General features: G+C 40.0%; 1 long non-coding RNA gene across 1 annotated transcript in view; it reads left to right on the forward strand.

Annotated features, from left to right (window-relative positions):
* LOC143273391 (uncharacterized) overlaps window positions 1-18479 on the forward strand; it is a 43819-nt gene extending 25340 nt beyond the window's left edge. Inside the window, exons 2-4 of the long non-coding RNA XR_013051477.1 lie at window positions 14628-14732; window positions 16114-16380; window positions 17177-18479. This is a non-coding gene — a long non-coding RNA (uncharacterized LOC143273391). The remainder of the gene's footprint in view (window positions 1-14627; window positions 14733-16113; window positions 16381-17176) is intronic.
* Window positions 18480-18831: the final 352 nt, after the last annotated feature.

Raw genomic sequence — 18831 nt, forward strand, 5'->3', positions numbered from 1 at the left:
GCGGCTGCTGCAGCATCTCCTTCTGCCTTTCTGTCCTTTTATCCTGCCTAGCCACGGCCGATCAGGTTTTATTTATTAACCAATCAGAGCAACTTGACATACAGACCATCCCCCAGCACAGCCAAGTGCAGACCATCTCAAACACCTGCACTCAGGCCCATGGTCCTAATCATCCTCTATAAGGACCTGCTGGGTAACGCCACAAAGAACCTGAGAATGGGCTCCCACAGGACCTACAGAACATCCCACAGCACTTTGTGGATTTCACATCATGTATTCTGATCTCACTTATCTCCCTGCCCCCTCTTATCCACCCTCTGCCCTTGCAACCTCCCCCAAAACAAAACCAAATTTAAAAGCAAAAACAAATGCAAAGCAAAACAAAGAAACAAAACAAAACAAAAAATCTTGTGGAAGCTGTAGTGTTGTCCAGTGAGTCACACAACCTACCCCTTAGTCCATGCATCTTTACCTGTAAGTGTCCATTGCTATGAGTCACTGGTCTGGTTTGAGGCCTCTGGTTTCTGGAAAACCACCAGTAATGGGCTCACTGGAGCTCCTCTTGGATATCCCAATGTTGTTCTGTGTCATGGAGATCCCACTGTTTTGGGTCTGTAGGTTCACCCCCTTCACATGCTCCAACAGTTCACTGTTGTTGGTTGTGTTTTACCCTTTGGCTCTTGTACTTTGTTCTGTTGGGCGCCCATCACCCAGTTCCCAAATAAATCACACACGGAGACTTATTCTTATTTATAAATGCCAGGCCTTAGCTGGGCTTATTTCTAGTCAGCTTTTCTTAACTTAAATTATCCCATCTACCTATCCCAGGGGGGGTTTTTCCTTTTCTTACTTCTGTATATCTTACTTTCACTCTTACTCCATAGCGCCCTATGTGGCTGGCTATGGAGTATGGATGTGGCTAACATCCTCCTCTCCTTATTTTTTGCTCCTTGATCTTTTCTCCTTCTATTTATTCTCTCTGCCTGCTAGCCCAACCTGTCCTTTCTTCTGCCTTGTTATTGGCCACTCAGCTCTTTATTAGACCCATCAGGTATTTTAGACAGGCAAAGCAACACAGCTTCAGAGAGTTAAACAAATGTAACATAAAGAAATGCAACACATCTTTGCATCATTAAATGTTCCAAAGCATAAACAAATGTAACACATCTTAAAATAATATTCTACAACAGTTCATAGACTCGGTAGTAATTGGGGTGAACCAACTCAGTCCTGGTTCTGGACCTGGGTAGTGGTTGAGTTGGTCAGCTTGCTAACTTTCCCTCATCATTACCCAGATGAGCTCTCCAGCATGGCCTCAGCTAGCTCACCCCCATGCAACCTCCAGCAAGGAGTGGGACCAGTTTTTCTGCCTTGGGTCATCAGAGGCCCCCTCACTCATATTGCCAAGGCCAGCTCCATTGTTTTGCCCAGGCAAGGTGCAAGGTCTTCTCTCCTGATTGCTGTAGGGGGAACACAAGAGTGTGGTGGGGTCTGCTCTCCTGCTCTCATGCCCTCAGGGCTGGCTCACCTGTATCCCAACAACAGGGTCAGCTCTAGTGTGCTGCTTAGAGAGCAGAGGCTGCTTTCTTGTGTGCTACAGGAGAGGTGGAGTCTTAAGAGAAGTTATTTTGCTTACCCTCTCTCAGGAGTGATGGGGGTGGGATGGGGGGAGTGGGTGGGAGGAGAGGAGGTAGGGGGAACTGTGATTGGTATGTAAAATTAAAAAAAACTTTTTTAAATTAAATAAATAAGAGGACCAATTTGTGATGAGGGGAGTGGGTGGGAGGAGAAGAGGGAGGGGGAACCGTGATTGGTATGTAAAATTAAAAAAAAAAAACTTTTTTAAAATAAATAAATAAGAGGACCAATTTGCTAACAACAGAAAAAGATAGGTTATTTTATAGCTCTATCCTACTTCTTTTCTTTTTTTCTTTGCTTCTTTCTTTTTTAAAACATTGTTCTGTAGAGGCCAGAAACAGGTATCAGATCCTCTGAAACTGGAGTTACAGATGGTTGTGAGCTGCCATGTGGGTGCTGGAAACTGAACTCGGGTCCTCTACAAGAGCAGCCAGTGCTCTGAACCACCAAGCCATCTTTTCAGCCAAGCTTGATCCTAATTAAAGGTCACATATTTTTAATTGTTAAAAGTGTCAGCAGAAGTTATCTTGGTACAATCAATAACAATTTTTGTCTTTATCTCTCTATTGAAAACACAAAACCAAGAGGATTTAAAAATAACTATTCCAGACTTTGATCAATAGACAAATGTATATAGTTTACTTTTATTTTGCATATCTTATAATGTTCTCAAAGTCTTATGCTAATATTTTAACAATTTTTCCATATTTTCTAGATGAGCATCACTATTATTTCCATTTCACTTGCAAAGTGCTTTGTAAGGTGAAAAAGCCACATCAGGTTTAGATGTTTTGTGTTGATGGAGATGTCCATGGCTTCTTCAGCATAGGGATGTAATAGACAGAACATACAGACTCCCAGTTTCCAGTGTAACTGAGCCTGTCCTGTTGGTAACAGGAATCACAACACATCATTTCAGTGGGTTTCTTATCACCGATTAGTTTTATAGTTTGGGGAATAAGTACACCAAAGCTTATAATCATCATTGTGGTCATCTACCAAACACTTGGCAAATTCTTGGAGGGAAAAAAAGGCAAATCCCTCATCAGTTCATGACCACCTTTTTTGCCCATCCCTATCCTCAGAGCACCTGCAATTTTTTCTAGTTGACTTTCCTCTTCACCAATCAGAACTTTGAAAAGCAAAATAGAGAGATGCTCAAATGGAGGGAAACGCTCATGGCTGTGCTTCCCAGTTTGTAATAATGAATTCATTTGGAGAAACGCTTGCTGGGCACCTTATTGTATTCTCAGAACTGAACAATTTTAGGATTTTTCTAATGGTTTCAGTAACAAGAACTTAGTATATCTCATAATATCCTCTCTTCAAATGAAGGCCCTCATATGGGACTACTTTAGAAAAGTGCAGAAGAAGGAGGAAGAGATACTTAGAATATTTTAAAGATTTATACTTGTTTTTAACTCTGTGTCTGTGTCTGTGTACGGCTACATGCATAAGAATGACGATGACCAAAGAGGCGAGAAGAGGGCATCAGATTCCCGGATGTGCAGTTACGGGTGGTTCTGAGTGTCCAACACAGGTATTCGAACTGAACTCTGATTCTCTGCAAGACAGTAAACACTCATAGCTGCTGAGCCCCACAGCTCCACTATTTCAGTAACATGTTGTCTTTTATTTGACACAATTATGTCAGTGTGTTAATATTTTCAGTTTCCTCAACTTCAGTTTGCTGATGATTCTTTGGCTAGCAGACCTCTTGAGATCTCTTTCTGTGTTAATACAAAGGTGAGTAAACCATCTTATTACTCAGAATGTGGAATTTTGAGAAGGAAATTGTGATTTTCTACAGCAGCAGAGCCATCTTCTATTCATAGTTAGAATCACACTCAATTCCTAGAGATACCTGGGAACCAAACTTAAAGAATTTAAGTAGAATTCACAAAGCAGTCTGCTAGTGAAAAACGGGAATTCCCTACAAAGAATAACAAGCATACTAGTAGTCTCTTTGCTTCATAATCTAAGATTGTACAGGGTGTGGGGCCAAAAGAGACAGTTAGAGGGACAAATACAGGTATTTCAAAACATATTCTACTCCCACAGACTGTTTTGTGTATTCACATTTACAGTCATTTCATAACACTTCCCAGATTTCTTTTCCATTCCTGAAGCTGTTCAGAGCGGCCAGAAAGCAAGAATGAGAACTTGGACCTACTCACAGGACATGAAAACAAATAAGATATGGACATAATTAAAATATATAAAAAGCACCCATTTCATAAGAAAACCACCTATACAAACTGTGATGCAGTTTTGACTGATATCCTAATTCTAGGCACTATGAGAAGCCCCTGAGTCACATCGATGGACTTAGAATCACTTTTCACAGGCTTCCTCCACAGAAATCCCCTCCTTCTGTCCCTTGAAGTCCTCTCTGCTGCAGCTGTCTGTCCCCAGCTCCTGAATGGCAAGAGCTCAGGGCATTCCAGGCACCCTGCTGTGTCCTAACCACCCCATCAGCACCACCCCCTTCTAAGGTTTTTCAGACCTTTGTGACTTCTCAAGTATGTGGCCCATCTGGATGCCACATTCTCAAAACTGAAAGCACCCCCTATCCCCCTATCCCTCTGGCTGAGTTCCACCCGGCTCCACGCCCAGATACTTACAATTCCTTTGCTATCCTGTTCTCAGAGACCCCTATTTATGGAATTTTCTCTCAAAATCTGAAACTGTAGGCCATTTGCATATTCAACACTGGGGATTATACTACTGAAAACCAATGCTTGGAGTACATAGAAGGAAGGATAATTCAACACAAAGAGGAAGCCATAAAGGTCAATTTACACCAGCTAATTTCATATTAAAATGAAACACAAAGCCTGTTTTTATTTGGCATTTAGGTTATGTCACTGGGAAAAATCCTATGCATTTACAATAATGTAGTTTAATATATGACATTAAGAATGTATTGCTGTATAATATAATATGTATTTTATTCACACACATTGTCTTACAGATGAAGACTTACAAGTTTGAGAAGCATGTGATTTATAAGATTCATTTCAAAAGATGAGTATTATTAATACATATTTTGCTTTTCCTAACACCTAGAATTGAGCTATGGTCAGGCATAGTGACATGTATCTGTAATCCTAGCATTTGAGAGTTATTATTCTACCATGAACAAGAGCCAAGAACCTATATACCATTGACAACTTGGGGACTTGGGAAGCCTTTCACCCTTAGAAAGACACGCTTACTTATAAATTAACCTTGGTAGAGATGCACAATCATTTTATACATATGTAACAGGTACTACATAATTCCATTTGTTCTGACCCATAAATCTAAAGGAACCTGGCTACTTCCCAAAGACAAGCCATGCTTTGACCTGGATGAATCAGGCAGACTAAACTGTGGCTTTGAGAGACATCTAATTGTCCCATGTGCTTCTGCAAGTCCCTTTTGAAGTCACTGATCTTTGGATGAATGACTTTGTCTCTTTGACACACCTGAGCTAGCTGGGTGGTGTTAGTGACACAATCTTATCTAGACAGGATCTAGTCTGTTTGCTGTGTTTCTCTGCTTCAGAAGAAAGAAGAACACAGTAAGGCAAAGGAACAGTTAGAGATGCATGCTCCTAGACGCTGACACTTTGTCTAGAGGAATATGACAAACTGAATTTCTTGCAGAAAGTTTGTTGACATTTTCTCATTAATATCTGAAGACCAAGAATAGACTACAGGAAAGAAATCAGAACAAAAGGGGAGAGGGGTTCTAAGTGTTTACATGAGCCCAGCACAACTCATCAGAGGATGGATTTGGGCCTTACTCCAATGAACTGAGCAGAAAGAAGAAGAATGTACTCCCTCTGCAGCTTCTTCGTGTTTGCTGTTTTGGGTCTTGGTCAATTCTCTCAGCTTCTCTTTTTCTTATTTAGACAAGAGTAAAATAATCTACAATGGCTGTGCTCTTTTCTAAATTCTGAATAACCAAACAGAGCATGATGATATCAGGGACAGAGTCTATACATACTGAGACCATGCCATGTCACGTCTCAGAATAACAATTTCAAGAGTCTTCTATAAACAAATAGCAGAACTAAGATAGACACTAAGTTCCCATGACCTTTAAAAATAACAGCTTTCAACTTCTGGGGCCTGATCATCTTCTATTTGTTCTAGTAAAAATGACGAACAGCATTGCTTAGGTATAAGGATAAGCTTGTGAACCATCATGGCCAGTCAAGGGTATCCCACCCATCCCTCCAGACAGTTATATAGCCACAAGTCAACCTGAGCCAGGGTGAAGGAATATTAACTGTACAAGGGATCAGAATTGGCAAGAAAGTAGCACATCCCTTTTCCTGAGGCACCAGAAGCACAACCCATTTGTTCTGTTCAACTGACAGAGAAATCACATTTAACAGCAAAGCCTATGGTATGTGGAGCAGAATTCAGTGATTCATACAGAGAAAGTTACAGTAACATAGCTGAACTTAGGATGCTAGCTCACTGATTCCGAGGATGGTCCACTCCTAGAGTCACCACTTTACAAAAATCCAAATGGTTCTTTTTTTATTTATTCTAGTTTAAGCTGCATTTCTATCACATAGTTCCAAAACCCACAATTAGCACCCTCTGATTTTTTTTTTATGAAACAGCATGTTGTAGAAATCACATAATAACAAAAACTGCAGGCTATTTTCACAGAAGGTCAATATCAATCATGCAAAACGGCCTCTTATTCATTTACCACTCCTTAAATTCACACACATAGGAAATCAGTGCCCTGTTTTCTAAAATATCTTTGAGTTCTTATAGGGGGGTCTTCTAATTAAATCATTATACAGTTTAATTAAAATGCCAGAAACACATTGATTTGTCAAGAAGTCAATATGCATTTTAAAGCATTAATTTTTTAAATTAGACTGAATTTCTAAAGAGTTTTCTTTTTTAAGGAAAAATATAGCATGGGATCTCCAAATTTGTAGGGTGAAACTGTCATGTTCTATAAGTCACAGGTGGTATCTATACATGTGAATGATGTGACATCCAGAATGGTGTCTGAGATTTTGTTTTTTTATTTGATTGGTTGGTTGTATTTTTTTTGGCTTGTTTGTTTGATTGGTTGGGTTTTTTTGTTGCTGTTGTATTTAATATTATGCTCTTGTTTTGAGACAAGATCTCATGTATCCCAGGCTGGCCTCCAATCTAATATGGAACTGAGTATGAGGCTAAACCTCAAAGACTTATCCTCCACCTCAACCACCAGAGTGATTGGATTACAGGTGTGTTCCACCATGCCCAGGTTGATGCCAACTTTGAGTAGCAGTTTATCTTTACAGAAACAGGAGATTATTCCATACAAAAAGGGAAAAAAATTCAACCTATCTCAAGCAAAGGTTTATAAAGAGCAATATCAGAAGATAAAATCAGTTTGGAAGCTGCTGCAAACATCTTGTTGGAAAAGAGCTGTGTACAAGATAGAAGATCTCCTCTCACATAGAAGCTAACAAAGTAAGAAGGTGTAGTCAGGAAAGCAGAACTGTGTTAGGAACTGTGTTAAAAGAGGAGAGCAAGGTTTTACCTAGATAAGAGAGAAGAAAGCACGAAAAAATATTTAGCAGTGTTGGTTAAAACCATTAGTAGGAAATTCTCTATAAACATAGTTGTGCCATTTCATTAATCAAATTATGATTCGATAACCCCAGCATATAATTAAGCACATGGAACTATACACATGACCGAGATTCCAAGGAGAGTAACATAGATAGAAGGAAAAGGATATTTATATCTAAAATAGCTCATTGTACAGAGAAGAGCAACATAACAAAAAAGGAAGAGAATTTACAAGGAGGACATTGACTTAGGTGTATCATCATCCCAGGTAGTAATATTGAAGTGATTTACTAATTGTTATTAAAGTAAAGTAGAATATAGCTACAGGCAATGTCAGGAGATGGAGCAACATTTCACTTGACAAACGCTTCTCTTCACTCAGAATTCTTTGAAATGAGAAGCCATCTGTGAAACTGCTTGCAGCTAAATGGGAGTCTTTAAACAGCTTATCTTTTGATAATGCCTGTTAATCTAGCATAGCAAAGAATTTCTTTATAACATTATATATGTGTGTGTATCTATATGTATCTATGTATATATATATGTGTGTGTATATATGTATATATACATATTCTTGCATATTTAGATCTTAAAAGTTTGAGAAGTATGTGATTTATAAGTAGCATTTCAAAAGGGGAAATTTAGCAGTATCTTTGATTAATACATAGTTTGTTTTTTCCTAGAACTTCTGAGAAAAATTGTTATGACCAGGCATGGTAGTACACACCTGTAATCCTAGCACTTAGTAGGCAAAGGCAGGAGGATTATTATGAATTTGTGATCATTCTTAACTATACTGTAAAATCCAGTCTCAGAAACAAAATAACAACTGAGGACTGAGTTATGGGCTGCTCCCCATACCCATTTTCTAATGTGTTTGTACAGATAAGGATAAACACATGTATTTAGAAAGTTCCTGCTTCACATGTATGAAAAGCAGATTGGTGAGCAGGCTTACTGCAAATGTCATTTACATATTCTGTGTGTAGCTCCATTCTGGCAGCCTGATAATAGCAGAGCTTCCAAAGCTTAAGTATATTCTTGGAGTGACCCAATTCACTCAATCACTCCCTAGATACAATGAGAGGCTACTGAAGGGTCCCAGACTATAGCGGATTTGAAGTCTTTGTCCTTATTTCAGGATACCTTTGTTCCAATAACAATAGGTGACATCCCACATAATACAGTGCGATTTGTACGACTGCCTGCTGAAACTTCCTGTTTAGAATGAGGCAGAGGGATTTCTGAAAAGCCAGGGGAGGCTAGTGAGAAAGCAAGACAAACAATGCTGCTATTTCCAGGATTTTCTCTTGTTGGAATTGAAACTAAATATTTGGAAGTCAAGGGAAAAGACAGCATTTCAAAGGAGAGACCAACATTATTAGGACTGGACCGACACAGTGTGAATTAAGCAGACTACTCAGAAGATAGACGTGCATTCTAAGACAAGTGCATGCAAGCATTCTGTGTAGCTCACATAGTATCCTGCTTAGTTTTCTTGAGATTTAAAGCTAGGAATAAAAGTGATTGCTTTCCAAAGATCATCATGTATAAAAATAAAAGACAACTTTACCTCAATATTTTGCTTTCCCCCCTCTCCCTCTTCCGCTTCCTCCCCCCTCCCTTCAAAACTTTAAAACTTCTAACCCTTACTATGTTCTCAAGAATGACCTTTGACTCCTGATTCTCCTGCTTTTTTTCTGAGATTAGAGGTGTGTTCCACAGAATCCAGTGCATATGTTGCTGGGGATTGAATCGAGGACTTTACGCATACATTATGCAAGTATTTAACCAACCAAGCTACACCTCAGACCAAATATTTGAAAATGTGGTTTTATATTTTATTTTTTAGCATTTAAAACTTGTTAAATGAAGAAAACAGAGTCAAATGAGGTTGTTGTTCTTTTTTGGCATGTGCATATGTTTGAGTTTCTCTACATGTATGGGGGTGCATATGTGTATAGGTGACTTCACAAGCCAGAAGAGTGGCTTAGCTTCCCTAGAACTAAAGTTACAGGTAGCTGTGAGCACTCTGAGACAATGTGGGTGCAGGGAGCCAAGCTCAGGTCCTCCTCCGGAAGAGGAGCAGGTGCTGATAAGAGCTGAGCCTCTTCTTTAGCCAGAGTATAGCTTCTTAACAAGTATCACTAAAGAGTAATGCATAGGACCTAAAGAGAGACACAATATAATACTGATTCTTTAGTCTTCTAGTCTCCTGCCATTAAGGAACTCAAAAGACAGTTTTCAGGAGACAGATCCAAATGTGGGCTGGCAGTAATGTAAAATAACCGTTATTTCATATTGTATAGCCATGAGGCATTGAACATGAAATTTTGCTTCATTCTGCCTCCTCATTGGTAGGAGGCCGATGAGGCTAGTTAGTACCTGGTTCTTTGAATGTGGAAAAAGGTCACCATGTAGAGCATATTAGGGTCTCACCCCTTAAAAGTGAGCAAAAGGGGCAAAAGAATTTTAAATGTCCCGGCAGCTGATGTGTTAAAAGCTTGGTCCTCAAAGCAACAGTGTTTAGGAGTGGGGCTTTGGGAGAATGATGTTATCATGAGAGATCTCATATCATGAATGGATTTGTAACTTAATGGCCATTCATTCTTGGCCTTTTGACTAATACCAAATATAGCTTAATAGACTCTTGGGTGGTGATAGAAACTGTAGAACATGGGACCTAGTTGAAAGAAAAGGGCATGCCTTTAGGGTATGTCTTGCCCCCTTCTCTGTCTTTCCGTCTTCCCATCTCTCTTCCAGTCTCTTTATCTCCTGTTTGTCATGAGATAAACTTCTAGGATTTTCTCCTACCAAAGGTCCAGAAGCAATGGAGTCAAGTGACCATAGGCTGAAATGTCTGAAACTGTGACCCAGTTGCATTTTTCTTCTTATAGTTTAAGATTTTAAAGTATTTTGTAATGGAAAGTTTGCTAGCACACCCATTTTAATTCTCTTTGGAATCTTGGGTTTTAGTAAAACTTGAAAATATTGGAGTGTTTCCAAGATAACTTTCCGATAGAATTTTCAAAAGGATAAATTCTTGTGGATGATAACATGTATCTTACATCAAATGCACCTCTGAAGTGGGTCTTGGTTTTATATGGAAAGCAAACAAATCTCAATTGTGGTTTGTTGGTGCAATATAGATAAGTGAAAACATTAATCTACATCATCTTTATTCTAGAAGAGAATACTGTTAAGATGGTGGCCCAAGAACACACTATCATGACAAAATATGTTCCATAACTCTCTTTATTCAGCAGTTAGTATATGACAGATATTGTTAATATTATCAATAGCTCCACATCAATTCCCAAAGAGAGAAACCAGTGTTATTTTCACATAACAAATGAGAGAAATTGTAGGCTGCCAAGAGGTTGAAATGCTTGCCCAAAACCACTCAGTGTAGAATGGAAAATCAGTAATAAAACACAGATGGGAAACTTCAGGTCTTCCATGGCTTCTCACTATGCTGGACTGTTTCCCAAGAAGGAATTTTCCTGTCAATTGGGATTTCATAAACTGTGGATTCAGAAGATTGAGGCAAATCACATAGCTTCCAGGTAGGAGTTAGGCTTACATGGTTGGCATCTAGGTTTCATGAAAGTCCAAAAATCTAGACCATCTAGACCTGGATTAAGGCTTCCAAAGAATACCAGTCATCTTCCCAGCTAACCACATGGAGATACACAAGTAGAGTTCCTCTCTGAGTCACAGTATCTCACCTATGAAATTAGGATAATATATTGAACTCCCTGAATGCTTGAGAGGATGAAAGACATCATCTACATATAGTACTTACTGCATTGTGTCAAAAACAGGAAATGTTTTATACTACTGGTATTCTTGTATCCTAAATACCTACTAAGTCCCAATAGTGTGGCTATGCTGGAGAGCTCGATTCACCTCTTTGCCTCACTCTACTAACTTAATAGCCTCTAACTACAAAAATAAAATCAGTTTTATAGCATTGGGCACATTCTGTGGCATAAACTCTCTCATCACGACCCACTTGATGCTGTCAATGGCTTTTACGAGATAATTAATACAACAGAAAGAGCTGAATAGTACTAAGCAGAACCTGTTTTCAATCAGTGCACTCTTTCATCTATTATTTTTAAGCTAGAGCCTTTTCAACCAATTCATCCATTCATTTGTTTTAAGTCTACTATTTATTTAGTCAGTAAACACCATTCTTCACCTTGGGGATGGACTTAAATAAGATAAATGTCTGCCTTCATGGAGCTTCAATTTCAATGGAAGTTCCATGATTTAACTATTAAACACCCCCCCCACACACACACACACAAGCCCATGCATGCATACCCATGAATGCAAACATTTGAATGGTAGGACCCCACATTAAGGATCTATTTTTAAGACTGGCGAATGTAAGACAAATCTTCAAAGGTCTTAATAGTAGTAGTAGTAGTAAAAAAAACTGGATTCAAATATTGGGGTGAATGCTGGAAGATCAGGAAGATCAGAGAGACAGAACAAGCCACAGCCAACCTCACCTCACCAACTCCTAAGCCGATTCTGTTCCCACGAATCCTCAGACTGAAAATTTCTGAGTCATCACCCTAATGGATCTCAGCTGAACTGCTGCTAAAAGGCCTAAAAGCTTAAAAGCCTCTTGTTCCTGGTCCCCACGCCTTATATATCTTTCTGTTTCCTGCTATCACCTTCTGGGATTAAAGGCATCTGTCTTTCCCAAGCAAGACATGAGATCTCAAGTCTTGGGATTAAAGGTACGTACCACCACTGCCTGGCTCTCTTTCCAGTGTGGCCTTGAACTCAAGAGATCCAGACAGATCTCTGCTCCTGACTGATAGGATTAAAGGCATGTGTGCCACCCCTGTCTGGCCTCTATGTCTAATCTAGTGGATGTTCTGTTCTCTGACCCCAGATAAGTTTTATTAGGGTGCACAATATATTGGGGAACACAGTATATCATCACAGCGGAACCTTTAGGAGATGGAGTGAGGCTGACTCCCTTCTGTGTTCTATTTCCTGATCTGCTATGTGTTATAGTCACTACTTCTTGCTCTTTCCATCAGGGATGGAGTTTCTCTACTATGTCCACTAGTTCTTATAGTGGGCACACTATAAGAAGCTAAAATCCCTCTACAGCCATAGATCCACATAAACCTTTCCCACTTAAGTTGTTATTGTCAGGTATTTAGTCAATATTACACAAAAATCCTAATAGTGTGGCAGATCATAAATAAGTGAACTAACGAATATCAAGTCATTTCCACATAGAAAGGAATATTATAATATGACCTACTTTGAGGCTATAAAAATGAAGTAGTCTTTTGCTGTGGATATCACTTTGTATAAATAAAATGCTTATTGGCCAGTAGCCAGGCAGGAAGTATAGGCAGGACAAGCAAAGAAGAGAATTCTGGGAACAGGAAGGCTGAGTCAGGAGACGCTGCCAGACGCTGCCATGACAAGCAACATGTAAAGATACTGGTAAGCCACAAGCCATGTGGCAACTTATAGATTAATAGAAATGGGTTAATTTTAGATATAAGAACAGCTAGCTAGAAGCCTGAGCCATTAGGCCAAACAGTTTAAATAATATAAGAGCCTGTGTGTTTATTTTATAAGTGGGCTATGGGACTGCCGGGACTTGGCAGGACCCAGAGAGAAAAACTCTAGCTACAGTCTTTCTTTTAGACTCTGTCTTTGTTTAACTAATTAATTTTTTGTCTATGAGTATTTTGCCTGGATGCATGTATGTGTGCCACATGCATGCCTCGTACCCATGAATGATAGAAGGGGATAGAGAGGAATACCCAGAGCAACTGGAGTTACATATGGTTTTGAGATACTTTGGGAGTACTAGGAATTGAATCTGGGTCCTCTGACAGAACATCTAGTGTTCCCAATGCTTTTAACCACTGAGTCATGTCTCCAGCACCCAGCTTCTATGTTTTATAAGACACATAATCTTAAACTTCCTTCTACTGTAATGTGCCTTTCCACTGAACCCATGCAGGCAATTCTTATCTTCTCTCAACAAAATCATGTAGCCAATATGCAGCCAATAGCCCCACACTTGAGGCTAAGATGCAGAAAATCTCCAGAGCCTCCATAAATTTCCCTCTTGGTGCAGTGGTCAGTAAGGAAGAATATGAACCAACATGTCTATGGTCGAAAACTTAGCTTCATTGACTGTATCAGGTAGATTTCTTGGTAGAAAAATCAGAGTAAAGCTTATCAGAGCTAGAGAGGCCAGGCATCCAGGACACAGCAGAAGGTAGTGAATGGGCATTTGCTGCATACAATGATCTATGTCCATGCCTAGAGTGTACATCTGTATGAATGTGTAGGAGAGAGGCTACCGTGAAGATGCCACAGAGTGAGCTGAATTAGAAATCAGATGGGGTTGATGGTTCTGTTGATTGAGGTAGATGCTCTTTATTGACTTCAAATTGCAATCAGAGACAAAAAGATTAAAGCAGTGGTGTAACCCAGTAAGAAGAAATTACTTATGTGTTTTAGAGAAAGCCCCCAAAGAGGTTTATCCGTTATTTTATTTTATGGGCTCCTGGGTCAAAACACCTGACAAAAGCAATTTAAGGAAAGATGAGTTTACTGTGGTTCACAGTTTGAGAATACAGTCAATCATGGCTGGCAAGGCATAGTGTCAGAATAAAGCAGCTGGTCCCACTGCAGCCACAGACAAAAAGCAGGGAGCAATGAATGCTGGTGATCAGCTCCCTTTCTCCCTTTTATCCAGTCTAGATCCACAGTACATAGAAAGGCTCTAAGATAACAACGGGTACAGTTGAAACAAGGTATGAAGCCAGCATACCAAAGCAAAGTAGACTCAAGGCATGACTACATGATGATATTTATCAAGTAGGAATGGAAGTGAAGCTTGACTGAACCTTGCAAGCCATACCTGTATCTTGTCTGAACCCATCTTCAGAGTTTTCTCAGTGGGAGGTGGTGGCTTAATAGAAGAGAAGGCAGAGGAAGCTTCTCACTGTGCTCTTAATTTGAACCATTGTTCTTGTGTATGTGAGAATCTTTTCTGTATCCTTATCCTTAGTCTCTGGATTCAGGGCCACTTCTCCCTAAGGAACACCAACAGAGATTTTTCCATGTGACCAAGGAAACTAAAGTCTGAATCAAAAGTTAGCCAACTCTAGATATTAGGCAAAGGATGTTGGATGTCTGCTGCCAGTAAACATTCTAATACACTATTTTGAATGTGAAATAGTGTTATGCTGATATCAATGTCCCTAATTTGATAGTTAAGGAGTGAATCAATAGAGTATATGTATCTCACAGCTGTACTTGTATAGCAGGTGAATAGACGCCTAGCTATAAACAGTGATCTGCGATCACTAATTCCTTTTGTGTTCTAACAATATCGCCACTGTGTTTCAGATTCCTCTGTAATTCCTACAATAATACAACAACAATGTGATACTGAAGAAGTACTCTGACTTTGACTTTTCTAAGGTTCTTCATATACAAGATAGGATAATAACAGTAAGTACTAGAACTTGCACTAAGAAGATTATATAAATTAAGATGGTTTTTTTTTTTCACTGAAGTACCTGGCATCTATAAGTGTTAAATTCTACTTAACATATTTATTATGGAATATCACTCCTTATTCTTTATGGCACCCTCTTCTAAGATAAACTACCCCAGACTTCAAGATCTTAAATATACCCTACTATTGTTCAATTCAAACTTCTGCCTCTAAGGAATTGTTTGGCTAAATTCTCCAGAGCAAATGGTTAAAGGTTCCTTCTAGAAGCTGTCTAACAAAGTCTTCGTGTTTGTCTTATTTCCTCCTGGTCAGTCCTCTCTAGAGGGGAGAAGGTCACCATCAATTCAGCCTGCTCAAGGGCAGGGTGTTCCGACTCTCAAGCTACCCAGCTCTTGTGGTCTATTGCTCAACCGCTGTCCATCATTTGTGCAGATCTCTCTGTGAAAACTGAGGTTTCTATACACCGTTTTTCAAGTTGGCGAGGATAGATCAGCACAACATACTCTCTTCTGACAAAGGCAGCCTGCTGAGGAAGCCCCAGCTCTGAGTCTGTGACAGCCTCTTCGGCTCTTTACCCACGTGTACTGCCTCTACAGGGCACTTCATTTCCAACTCAGTCAGCTTCCTCTTTGACTCCCAGTTCTTCTTCTGGGATTTGCACCAAGCAAGTTCTTTTCTTGCATTTTCAGTTTTGAATATTGACCCAGAGTCCATGTGTGTTTGTTTCAATGGCAATATTATACTTAACTGTTGGCCCAATCTTTTCCCTTAAAGACCCCATGCCCTCTGATTACTAAGTAGTGATGATACACTGGAGGCTGGAAGCACCAATGTAAGTCAGATAAAATCTCTCAGCTTGCTGTGCTCCCCCTGATAGAGGAAACCTACATTTGAACAGAACATGAAAGAGAAAAACGTCCTGGAAAAAGAAACTAGTATATAGGAAGCTCTCTCTGAGATATGACCAGAAGCTTCCACGCTATTCCCAGCAATCCACGACTGTCCTTGTCTGCCACCATTCAGGCAAAAAGTGGCACAAATTAAGTCTGTCTCTGTCTCTGTCTCTCTGTCTCTCTCTCTGTCTCTCTGTCTCTCTGTCTCTGTCTCTCTCTCTCTCTGTCTCTCTCTCTCTCTCTCTCTCTCTCTCTCTCTCTCACTTGTCCTCTATGTCTCTATCTCTCTCCCCACTCTCTCCCTCCCCTCACCCTATTCTCCCTTTCCCTTTCTCTTATTTCTGTTTCTATCTCTCTCTCTTCTCTTCCTACCAAGAACTGCAGGCTCTTGAGCTAGTTTTGAAAAATGGGGAGGGGGTTGGATAGAATAAATGAAACTTCTTTTCCTATTTTTTGAAAGATTTGATGCATTGCTTTTCAGGGGAAGCTCTTGAGCACCGGGATAATGGCAGCTTCTCCCTTCAGCCAAAGATCCTTGAGAATAAAACCCAGCAGCAGACCTACAGTTGTGACTCTCTCCAATGGAGGTTAAGAAATAGAGAAATGAAAGTTCTCATCTAGGAGAATCCGTCTGAGGAGCTCCCTGAATGGCTCTGCACTGCCACCAGTCTTCACTGCAACATCTATTGCATGTTTACATAGGCAACAGTTGCAACACCAAAAGCCTTGGCTCAGGTCATCATCTTTGGTAAGTTAATCAGGAAGAACCAAAACCTTTAGGGAAAATAGGAAATATGACACAGGTCTTTATCTTGGTTCCTTTTCTTACTCACAGAAAGAAGGGCATGAATTCACAAGGAAATGCTGGGCGTTGGTGTGGCTTATCTCTCAATTTAAAGCAATTCCCAGAGTTGGCTGTGAGATGAAAGGCAAACATCATATCACTTATAAAATCTGCTCCCTCCTTTCCCTTGCAGCATTTCCTCACAGGTTGTTCCATACCCAGAAAAATTGGAGGGCAAGGCAATGGTGAGCTGGATAGTTGTGGAGTAGTGGAGATCAAATGAGGTATGAGCATAGTCCCTAAGACAGAGGATCCAACTTCCGAAGAGCTCACTGAACACAGGCACACAGGATAAGCCAAAGGACTATAAAAAATAATTAATAAAATAAAATGCAATTAAACACTGCTTGATTTTATAGCCCTTTTAACATTTATACACTTATTTTGCATGAGGATGGGGATGGGCATATTTATGCCATGGCATGCATCTGGAGGTCAGAGGATAGCTTGCAGGAGTTGCTTCTCTCTTTGTACCTTCTCTCCTGTGGCTTCCAGGGATGGAACTCAGATTGTGGGGCTTGGCAGAAAGTGCCTTTACCCACTGAGCTGCCTCTCTCTCTGATTTTAGAATTAAGCCAGGAACTGGTCATTCTCCATTTTTTTGAGCTAGTCAAAATTAACCTCAATTGCAACAACTCATTTCCAGTCCTGAAAGACACACATGGCTCATTATCACTTATGGGCGTCTCTCCCTCCACAGATAAACTACTCTCTTGGCATCACCCATGCAAAGATCTCATCAGCACGTGGAGGGCATGTGATATAAAGCACGTCCACAAGGGAAGAATTATCTTTTACTGGCAATCTGTGAGCACTACGGAAAAAGACTCTTCGTGATAGAATTATAAATGTTGGCCCATCAAACAAAAGCCTCCTGTCTAAACTCTGGGTGAATATTGGAAGCCATTTTTTTTCTGCTTGGCATTTTGATGGAACTATGCAATAATATCAAATAATTTCGTGTTTACATATGCCAGGTGACAAACTGCATATGTGCAATTACAGGACTTAGTAAGGAATTTTACAGGCATCTAATGCATAATGAAAACTCTGTATTGAAGTATACATTTTCTTCTACAGTTTTATGTGTATTAGACCCAGAGTAGACAGGAGACAATCTTCCAATATTGGAAGCATTCACCAAGCCAGTTGTCTCATAACATGCCACTGTGCATGAAGCTAGAGATGGAAGAAGTCAGCAGAATATCGAAGGGAAAGCAGAATCAGAAAGGAATTGCAATGAATACTATTGTAGTGTGAAAATGAATATTTTTGTTTGAAGTTACACTGTGTAGTGGGTCAATCTGATCATTCAGAAATAAACTGATTACCATTTAGAGCAAGATGATACAATATAGCACAATGTGTTTAGCCTTTGCTTCCAAAAGTCAAATGAATGTAAACAGTGGTTTAAAAGAATCTACCCTTGAGAGTTTGTTTGGAGGGTCTAGCAAGGGAGTGCAGCTACTCATGTATATATACCCTTGACCAAAGACTGGTCCTCCTCTATTTGAGGATAGAAAGAAACCCATCCCCAAGGATGACCCCAGCTTGGACTACTAGAAATATAGTGGAAAGGGTGCCTGAACTGAACTGGCTTACCCCAGTGATCAGACCAGTGAATATCCTGTCATCCCAGAGCTTCTCTCCAATGACTGATGGAAGCAGATGCAGAGATCCACAGCCAAACACAAAGCAGAGCTCCAGGAATAAAGAGAGAGAAGAGGAATTCTATGGGCAAGTACATCAGGATCATAATGGGGAAACCCACAGAGACTACCAAACCAAACTAGTGGGAACTCATGAAAGTTGGATCAGTGGTTGTGGAGTCTGCATGGAATTGGACTAGATCCTTTAGATAGACAAGGCGAGACAGTTGTGTAGCTTGATCTGCTTGGGGGGGGCCCCTGGCGGTAGGATCAGAATCCATTCCTGGTGCATGAGCGGGCTTTTTGGAGCCCACTACCTATGATGGAACACCTTGTGCAGCTTTGAGTCAGGGGGAAGGGCTTGGACTTGCCTCTACTGGATGTGCCTTTCCATGGGAGGCCTTGCCTTCTTGTGGGAGGGAATGGGGGTTGGGTTGGAAGAGGGAGGCTGAGGTGGGGAGCGGGAGGAGGGAAGGGGGGATCTTTGGTGTGTAAAATGAATGAAAAAAAATCTTAATAAAAAAGAAAAGAATCTGTCCAGCACCATAGAGCATTTAAAATTAAAAGAATCACTTCCTAAATACCAGGTTTGTATCTAAGAATTATTTGGATAATTGTTATAGATCTCTGAATGTGCCAAAGTTGATTAATCCTCTTTGTTAGCTGGTTTAATTTAATTTATTTATTGAACATCAATATGTGCCTA

This window comes from Peromyscus maniculatus, chromosome 5, assembly GCF_049852395.1.
Source record: "Peromyscus maniculatus bairdii isolate BWxNUB_F1_BW_parent chromosome 5, HU_Pman_BW_mat_3.1, whole genome shotgun sequence".
NCBI lineage: Eukaryota > Metazoa > Chordata > Mammalia > Rodentia > Cricetidae > Peromyscus > Peromyscus maniculatus.